The sequence below is a fragment of the Palaemon carinicauda genome, chromosome 1 (assembly GCF_036898095.1).
Source record: "Palaemon carinicauda isolate YSFRI2023 chromosome 1, ASM3689809v2, whole genome shotgun sequence".
Classification (NCBI taxonomy): domain Eukaryota; kingdom Metazoa; phylum Arthropoda; class Malacostraca; order Decapoda; family Palaemonidae; genus Palaemon; species Palaemon carinicauda.
This window is the reverse complement of record NC_090725.1, coordinates 22,612,905-22,623,718: the sequence shown is the minus strand read 5'-3', so window position 1 is coordinate 22,623,718 and position 10,814 is coordinate 22,612,905.

The following is a 10,814-nucleotide window of genomic DNA, read 5'->3' as shown; positions in this document are numbered from 1 at the left end:
CCCCAGGGTTCATGGATAAATCCACAAGAATTCGTTGTTAAATCTCCTCAGAATTCGTGATTAAGTCCCCCAGGGTTCATGGTTAAATCCACAAGAATTCGTTGGTAAATCTCCTCAGAATTCGTGTTTCAGTCCCCCAGGGTTCATGGTTAAATCCACAAGAATTCGTGGTTAAATTCCCCTGAATTCTTGGTTAAATATCCCAGAATTCGTGGTTAAATCTCCCAGGATTTTTGGTTAAATCCACCAGAATGTGATTAAATCACCCATGATTCGGGATTAAATCCACCAAAATTCGTGTTTAATCCCCAAGAATGCGTGATTAAATCTCCCCCAGAATTCGTGGTTAAATCTCCCTCAGGATTCTTGGTTACATTCTCTCAGAATAGGTGACTAAATTCCCCAGAATTCGTGATTAAATTCCTTCAGAATTCGAGATCAAATCTCCCCCAGAATTCATGGTTAAATCTCTCCAGAATTCATGGTTAAATCTCCCAAGATTTCATGGTTAAATCTCCCCAGAATTCATGGTTAAATCTCCCCAGAATTCATGGTTAAATCTCCCCGGAATTCGTGGGTAAATCTCCCCGGAATTCGTGATTAAATCCCCCTAGAATTCGTTATTAAATCCCCAGAAATCGTAGTTAAATCTCCAGAATTCGGGATTAAATTCCCCTGGATTCGTGGTTAAATCCCCAGATTGTGGGTTTAAATCCCCAAGGATTTTGGGTTAAATCTCCAAAGTATTCTAAGTTAAATCCCCAAGGATTCAGGGTTAAATCCCCTAAGTATTCTGGGTTAAATGTTCCAAGGATTGTGGATTAAATATCCCAAGGATTCGGTCTTGAAAACCCTAAGAGTTCGGGATAAAGTCCCTCATCAAGATTTTTGGTTAAATCCCCCACGGAATTTGTGGTTAAATCCCCCACGGAATTTGTGGTTAAATCCCCTATAGGATTTGTAGTTGAATCCGCTATAGGATTTGTTTTTAAATCCCCAAAGTAATTGTAGTTAAATCCCCCATAGGATTTGTAGTTAAATCCCCCATAGGATTTGTAGTTAAATCCCCCATAGGATTTGTAGTTAAATCCCCCATAGGATTTGTAGTTAAATCCCCCATAGGGTTTGTAGTTAAATCCCCATAGGATTTGTAGTTAAATACCCTAGGATTCATGGTTAACTGCCCCAAGCCTTTTCACTTAAATCCTGAGGATTCGTGGTTTAATCCACCACAGGATTATGGGATCAATCATCCTGGATTTTGTGGGCAAATTCCGAGGATTTTGGGGTAAATCTTCCACAGGACTCGGGGATTTAATCCCAAGGATTTTGGGGTAAATCCTCCACAGGACTCGGGGATTTAATCCCAAGGATTTTGGGGTAAATCTCCCAGGATAATGTTGGTAAACCCCCCATGATTTTCCGGAAAATCCCCATAGGATTCGTGGATAAATCCCCCGATGATTTTGTGGAAAATCACCCAGGGTTCGGGAGGAGAGTATGTTGACTGACTTAATCTTTTAAGATTGTCAATGGAAACAATAAACTTGAGGTAAAGAATGTTCTTGGTTTTCGTTAAAAATCTGTTGGTTAAAATCAAGTTCCAACGTTAGCGACCAATAGGCGTACTTGAGTACGAGTAACAGCATACAATTGTAACTGACAAAATTTATTTTAAAGATCCTGTTTTTTTTATAATTAAAGTTAATAAAACTTCAGATTTGCGTTCATTTAAATGTCTTGATTATGAAAATCGCCTGATGAAATGTGCTAAAGAATGTCACCTTATTGTTTTTCCATTCAATCTATTACCTCCGCCTATGAAGTTGGAAGGGGATAATGTTTTACCCAGGACCCACTAAGAGGGTCCTGGGTTGTATCCCTGAGTGTGTGTGAGGGAGGGAACAGCTCACGTACAACAATTTTAATCGTAGCGTAGTGAAACTTGCAGGGATTAACTTTTATGTAAAAAGCTGGAAATTATTAAATTTTGTAAGGCCAAGATCGAAGGTCAGGGTCAAGCAAATGGTCCAATTCACATAATCAGCCATAAGTCTGCACATCGTTATCACACACTTTAACTTGGTTCATATTTGAGTGAATGAAAATACACTCCAATTAGTACATGTTAAGGTCAAAGGTCAATGATTCAAAGTCGAACTAAAGGTAGAGAAATAAGCTGCCGCGGCATAGGTCTGCTCTCTACTGAGTGCCCCTCTAGTTCTTTAATGTTAACATAAACCTTTTTTAATTCACTGATAAGGTCAATTAACGTCGTCTGTTCTTTTATTATTTCGTTTATTTCCTTCTATTTTCGTTTAGTCTAATTGTTGCTTATTTGGCTAATTCCATTGCATTTACTTGGAATGATTAATGTAAGAGTATAATAACAAAGTAAGTTAAATTATTCAGCAGAGACGGCATTTACTGTAGCAGAAAGGCCGAAGGGCCAGTCTGTACTGGATCAGTAATTAAGGTCTGTAGGCTACTGAGTAAATGACCTTAACTCTGTTAGAATAACCTTTTTGTCTTTTAAACATTTCCACTCTGATATAAAGGTCGATGTGAATTAATGTGACCAATGACCTCTCAAAGAGCTATATTAATCACCCCTTCACCTCCCCCTTCGTTGCTCACAGTTGGGGAGAGGTTGGGGGTATCTTTTAACTGGCCACGCAGAGTAAGGATGTAATGCTCTTAGTATTACACAGCGTATTTTCTATATATCCGAATATGTTACTTTTCACATTTTTGGTTAAATAGTTTGGTCAATGAGGACAATATGTAAATAAACTTTATCCAAACGTAACCATTTAAAATGCAGCACCATAAACGCTTGCTCTTAAAATCAGCTCTATTCGTGTTTGCTATTTGAGAGCAACAGTTTGAAAACGATAATTTATCGAGAATTGTACGGAGTCATCTTAAAAAATATTAAGCCAGTATTTATCCCTCGAGTTCTCGTTACATCTAACGTACATTTGAGACTGTTACAATGCCAGAGAAATCTCAGCCAATCAATCATTCAACCGTGGCAGTCCAACAATTGATGATTGACAGTCTATTCATAAATTATAAAAGACGAATAAATTTCCACACAGAAAATTAATAGAGTTTTTACCAGTGAAGTTTATTCTGCTGGTGCTATGATTTCATTTTAAAACTGAAATATACCAACCACGGTCCAGGAGAGAGAGAGAGAGAGAGAGAGAGAGAGAGAGAGAGAGAGAGAGAGAGAGAGAGAGAGAGAGAGAGAGAGGAATTAACCCTACCTCTCACCTTTTAAACAGAGAAAACTAATGATTAAAATATATAATACGTTATTTTAGATATTTGATATTTGTTATTAAAATATAAGCATTTACGCTCTCATTGAAGTGACAATACCAACTCTTTGAGTGGTGCTTCAGTCTTTGTTAAAACTTGAAACGAACTATAGTCATACGGCACAAGCGGCAGTCACTTTTCAAGATCCTAATTTATGATTGGTTCCCATATTTTACCCGTTTGCTTTGAAAAAAAAAGTGCGTATTTTAAACTTTTGTAATTCAATTAAAGTGAAATATGAACTTGTCACTATTCTCGTTTCGTAGAGTAAGGTTGTTTACTCTCGTGTTCTCAACAGTTCGTAGATACAACCGAAGATAAGTACCAATCTCTCTCTCTCTCTCTCTCTCTCTCTCTCTCTCTCTCTCTCTCTCTCTCTCTCTCTCTCTATTCAAAGTTGTGTTGACACCTTTTAAAAGAGATTTATTTTACCTACAATTAAATTGATTTATAGGCAGAATAAAGAGAATATTTGGAGTAGATGGTATAAAAGACTATAGCCATTAGCGAATAATTATTGAGAGAGAGAGAGAGAGAGAGAGAGAGAGAGAGAGAGAGAGAGAGAGAGAGAGAGAGAGAGAGAGAGAGAGAGAGAGAGAGTGTGTGTTTGCAGGCACTCTTTCACATTATAGATAGGTGCAAAGCTGCTAAGATTATTTCTATTATTGTAACCAAGCTTAATTTACCTGTACATAACTAAATTAGTAATGAAATTCTTAACCTTTACTTCTATCACTTTATCCTACCTTGAAATCGGATATCATCAGTTTTGGCTTTTAACTTGTGGTTAGTTTGGACTTTTTAAATTCTTAACTATACATTGCCCTACTTATGTATGCAACCAGATCCCTGCTCTGATTCTGCAACATACCTATGCTTATATCTTGTATTTTAGTGTTGGGTAGTGCCATAGCCTTTGTACTATGGTCTTCCACTCTCTTGGGTCTGAGTTCAATTGCTGAGGGTATACTCAGGCACACCATTTTATCTTATTTCTCTTCCTTTTGTTTTGTTAAAGTGTTCTTAGTTGGTATAGGAAATTTGTATTTTAATGTTGTTACTGTTCTTAAAATTTTCTAGATGTCCTTGTTTCCTTTCCTCACTGGGCTATTTTCCCTGTTGGAGCCCCAGGGCTTATAGCATCCTGCTTTTCCAACTAGGGTTGTAGCTTAACAAGTAATAATGATTATAATTATATTGACTGTCCTAATTTTGGGAATGAAAATAAATGTTCTGTAGTATCCTCTTCATCTTTGCATAGGTCACACACATCATCATTGTATCTTCCCCTGAAATTTGCTTTCAACTTGAGCGTATTTACTCTTGCCTTCATTACAAGGACTGCCTTATCCAGACCCATTTCTCTAACGTAGGCTCAGCATTATAAAATCGCAGTTTGCTGGCCGGCACTCCTAGGTAAAAAAATCGTTTTGGCTTCGTAAATGAATTTGGTTATGCCCAGTTGATCCTTTTTCTATTAGATAAATGTATAGTTCAAACCTCAAATTCTCTTGACCAAGACAAGCGTTTGCCATGAATACGCAATTCTTTCTTGTGCTAACCATATCCCATAGGATTGCTAAACGAGGCTGTTGCGTAAGTAACTCTGATATGCTTATTATTGATCAAGCTTTCTCGTTCTTGGTACTCTGTCTCGTCTTCCTTGATACTCGTGGCATTGGAGTAGTTGAATGTTCAAATATTTTGCCGTGTCTACATTCAATGTTCCTCGTTTGACTTAAATGAGGTAAATAATTGTACCATTTTGTCTTAGGACGACGGGAATGAGGACAATTATTGTACCATTTTGTCATGGGACGACTTAAATGAGGACAATTATTGTACCCTGTTGTCAGGGGATGACTTGAATGAGGACAATTATTGTACCCTGTTGTCAGAGGACGACTTGAATGAGGACAATAATTGTACCCTTTTGTCAAGGGACGACTTGAATGAGGTCAATAATTGTACCCTTTTGTCATGGGACGACTTGAATGAGGTCAATAATTGTACCCTGTTGTCATGGGACGACTTAAATGAGGACAATTATTGTACCCGGTTGTCAGAGGACGACTTGAATGAGGACAATTATTGTACCCTGTTGTCAGAGGACGACTTGAATGAGGACAATAATTGTACCCTTTTGTCAAGGGACGTCTTGAATGAGGTCAATAATTGTACCCTTTTGTCATGGGACGACTTGAATGAGGTCAATAATTGTACCCTGTTGTCAGGGGACGACTTAAATGAGGACAATTATTGTACCCTGTTGTCAGGGGATGACTTGAATGAGGACAATTATTGTACCCTGTTGTCAGGGGATGACTTGAATGAGGACAATTATTGTACCCTGTTGTCAGGGGACGACTTAAATGAGGACAATTATTGTACCCTGTTGTCAGGAGACGACTTAAATGAGGACAATTATTGTACCCTGTTGTCAGGGGACGACTTAAATGAGGACAATTATTGTACCCTGTTGTCAGGGGACGACTTAAATGAGGACAATTATTGTACCCTGTTGTCAGGGGACGACTTGAATGAGGACAATTATTGTACCCTGTTGTCAGGGGACGACTTAAATGAGGACAATTATGGTACCCTGTTGTCAGGAGACGACTTAATGAAGACAATTATTGTACCCTGTTGTCAGGGGACGACTTGAATGAGGACAATAATTGTACCCTGTTGTCAGGACGAGTTCCAGGAAGGAGAGAGAGAGAGAGAGAGAGAGAGAGAGAGAGAGAGAGAGAGAGAGAGAGAATTCAAAATTATACCTTCATGGAGGAAGAGGCCTAAGTTTGAACATCATTGTTACTTTGTGAAGACATTTTCCTCAACACACACAGCGATAGGTTATTTTCTTCATAACATTTTGTTGTCATAATTTAATTATTAAAAAAATCTCTTTTTTGGCCCTTTTAACATCTTGATTTTTCTTTCAGATAATCTTTCATATACCAGCCCAGATAGAGGAAGAACCATGAAAGGGGGCGGAGTCACGTAACAGCAGCAGGTGTTGGGAAGAGCCGTATCAAAATATTGGCAGTAGGTAATTTCAAAACTAAAGTTTTAATATAATCATTTGTATTTATAAGGTATTTTTTCTGTTAGATTATTTTATAAACTATCAAAATATTTGAGGTATATTTAGGGATATCCAATGCGTGGATATAAGGATTCAGACAATTTAAAGTTCATAAAATCACATTATTTAATTCAATATTTTCTTCTGTGGGAATTTTTTATGGTGGAAATATTTGGAGTCGTCTTTCTTGTGGGTGTGGGGTTGGAATAGAGGTATTTTTATATATACTTAGTTTTTTTTCTTTTATTACCTCCACCAACGAAGTTAGAAGGTGGTTATGTTTTACCCTCTGTTCATGGTGGTTTGTTTGTGTATTTGTTAACAGCTTCTTGGCCACAATTCGAGTCGTAGAGTAATGAAACTCGCATGGATTAACTTATGTAAAAAGCTGGAAATTATTAACTTTTGGAAGGTCAAGGTCAAAATTCAAGGTCACGGTCAAGCAAAATGTCCAATTCGCGTAATCAGCCACAAGTTTGGACATCGTTATTACAGAGACTTCAAACTTGGTTCATATTTGAGTGTATGAAAATCAACGCCAGTAAATACATGTTAAGGTCAAAGGTCAAAGTTGAAGAAAAGGTCGAGAAATAAGCTGTTGCGGAAGAGGTCTGCACTCTACTGAGTGCCCCTCTAATTTCCTTCTGATATTCTGGGTTGAAACTAATAAGAAATTGATAAAACTTTAGCATTTTATGATTTTTATTCTGTAGGATTTATCACTTTTCTATACAGTTGTTTAGAATTGGTCAAAAGTGCAAGGTGTAAATATTTCAAGCGTTTAAGGAATATTTTATATATTTTGTAATTATATAATCTCGTAACATTCCTTTAATGGTAGGTTATTTTCTGAAAAGAGAGAGAGAGAGAGAGAGAGAGAGAGAGAGAGAGAGAGAGAGAGAGAGAGAGAGAGAGAGAGGGCTGTAATAGGAGATGCTTTGGGATTGCTTACATACATTTTTCCCTTTCAATTTGACAACTGTCGTTTAAATAACTGACCCAATTATTTAATCCAATATCAGTCACCCTAGATAGAACCTCGTCATGAAAAGCACCTGGTATGGATGGCTTGAAGGCCGAGTTGTTAACGGAAAGTTGTGTGACTGTACTTGAATGGTGGGTGAGAATGTTTACTATAGGTATATGTTATCATTGGTATCGGTGTACTGGGTGTATGCAGGTATTGTTCCGCTATACAAAGGTAAGGGAGATGTGTGTGCGTGTTGTAATTCACAGGGTATCAGCTTGAGTGTGGTTGGAAAAGTGTATAGTAGAGTATCAATTAAGAGAATCAAGGATAAAAGACGAAGAGCAATCGAAGAAGTGCAGGGTGGTTTTAAGAAGAGGTAAGAGATGTGTGGATCAGATTTTTAACAGTTGGGCAGATATGGGAGAAATATTTGGTAAAAGGAAGGTGTATGTTGCGTTTATGGACATGGGAAAAGCGTGTGATAGGGTTTAGGGAAGTGATGTGGAATGTGATAAGGTTATATGGAATTAGTGGAAGGTTTCTGCAAGCAGTGAAAAGTTTATACATAGGCAGTAAAGCATGTGTTAGGATAGGAAATGGAGCGAGTACTTTCCAATGACAAGATTATGGTATCATGTATTTACTTGTTAATTTAGGCTGATGTCCCCCTTTCACATCGCAAATGAATGGTTACCCTACATATGATGGCCATACTGTGCAGTATTGTGCCTTATGGTGGCTATACTGTGCAGTATTATGCCTTATGTAGTCCATACTGTGCTGTATTGTGCCTTATGTAGGCCATATTGGTAGTATTGTGCCTTATGGTGGCCATACTGTGTATTATTGTGCTTTATGGTGGCCATACTGTGTATTATTGTGCTTTATGGTGACCATACTGTGTAGTATTGTGTCTTATGGTGGCCATACTGTGTAGTATTGTGCCTTATGGTGGCCATACTATGTAGTATTGTGCCTTATGGTGGCCATACTGTGTAGTACTGTGCTTTATGGTGGCCATACTGTGTAGTATTGTGTCTTATGGTGGCCATACTGTGTAGTATTGTGCCTTATGGTGGCCATACTATGTAGTACTGTGCTTTATGGTGGCCATACTGTGTAGTATTGTGCTTTATGGTGGCCATACTGTGTAGTATTGTGCCTTATGGTGGCCATACTGTGTATTATTGTGCTTTATGGTGGCCATACTGTGTAGTATTGTGCTTTATGGTGGCTATACTGTGTAGTACTGTGCTGTATGGTGGCCATACTGTGTAGTATTGTGCTGTATGGTGGCCATACTGTGTAGTATTGTGCTTTATGGTGGCCATACTATGCAGTAATGTGCTTTATGGTGGCCATACTGTGGAGCACTGTGCTTTATGGTGGCCATACTGTGGAGCACTGTGCTTTATGGTGGCCATACTGTGTAGTATCGTGCTTTATGGTGGCCATGCTATGTAGTATTGTGCCTTATGGCGGCCATACTGCATAGTATTGTGCTTTATGGTGGCCATACTGTGTAGTATTGTGCTTTATTCTGGCCATACTGTGTAGTATTTTGCCTTATAGTGGCCATTCTGTGTAGTATTTTGCCTTATAGTGGCCATTCTGTGTAGTATTGTGCTTTATGGTGGCCATACTGTGTAATATTTTGCTTTATGGTGGCCATACTGTATAATATTTTGCTTTATGGTGGCCATACTGTATAATATTTTGCTTTATGGTGGCCATACTGTGTAATATTGTGCCTTATGATGGCCATATTATGTAGTATTGAGACCTATGATTGAAGGCCAAGGATATTAAGTTCCTCATTTGTACTTACATCTGTGATATTTATAGTTTAATTTGAATGACCTAATATGTAGCCAGTAATAATGCATTGATTGTCCTTGGAATGTATAGATTATATTATGCATTGGTAACTTATTAGTTATCTAAATGGCAAAACATGTAGGCACACATTTTGTAAAGGAATGTGCAGGCATCTTTCAGTATTCTGTTGGAGAAATAGACAAGTTTTCCGTTAACTAAATAATTCCCTTGATTTAATGAATGTGAACGTTTTAGTGCCAAGATGTTTCGTCTCTTATCACTAAGTGACATTGATTTTCATGATGGGAAAAAATGCAGGGATATTGGTACTTTTTCGAATTGAGCTAAAAAGTTTCAAAGGAACCCTTTGTTGAGAGATTAGTTTAATTTGGACGTTCTTACTCAACGAGAGCAGCCCCAAGAACTCATAGTTGAACTAAATAACTGGATAAGATTGTTTTTTTTTTTCCATAGTGTTTTAAGTAAAGTCAGGTTTAAAGCAAGCTACTAATAAGGTAATCGAATTTTGATAAGCATAATGATGCAAATAAAGGGAATATTTGAAGTTTGTTAGTTTACTCGTTAACGCGCGGAATAGTTCCCGACAACGTATTATTATTATTATTATTGTTGTTGTTGTTGGTGTTGTTGTTGTTATTACTTACTTACTTACTTACTTACTTAAGCTACAACCCTAGTTTGAAAAGCAGGATTCTATATAACCAAGGGCTCCAACAGGGGAAAATAGCCCAGTGAGGAAAGGAAATAAACAAATACAAGAGAAATAATGAACAATATGAAATATTCTAAGAACCGTAAAAACACTAAAATAGATCTTTCATATATAAATTATAAAAACTTAAAACAGAAGAAGAGGAGTAAGATAGAAAAGTGCGCCCGACTGTACCCTCAAGCAAGAGAACTCTAGCCCAAGGCAGTGGAAGATCACGATACAGTTCAAAGTCCTAAACTAACATTCCACTAGAATCCTTAATGCTAATTATAAAAGATAATATTTGGAAGAATCCATAAATCTACGTTGAATATAAATCATATAAATCGCCTAATCTTTTGCTATATTGTGGTTGCCTAACCTTTTGCTATATTGTGGTTGCCTAACCTTTTGCTATATTGTGGTTGCCTAACCTTTTGCTATTTTTTAGTTGCCTAACCTTTTGTTATATTGTGGCTGCCTAACCTTAGGCTATATTGTGGTTGCCTAACCTTTTGATATATTGTAGTTGCCTAACCTTATGCTATATTGTGGTTGCCTAACATTTTGCTATATTGTAGTTGCCTAACATTTTGCTATATTGTGGTTGCCTAACCTTTTGCTATATTGTAATTACCTAACCTTTTGTTATATTGTGGTTGCCTAACCTTTTGCTATATTGTAGTTGCCTAACCTTTTGCTATATTGTGGTTGCCTAACCTTTTGCTATATTGTGGTTGCCTAACCTTTTGCTATATTGTGGTTGCCTAACCTTTTGCTATATTGTGGTTGCCTAACCTTTTGCTATATTGTGGTTGCCTAACCTTTTGCTATTTTTTAGTTGCCTAACCTTTTGTTATATTGTGGCTGCCTAACCTTAGGCTATATTGTGGTTGCCT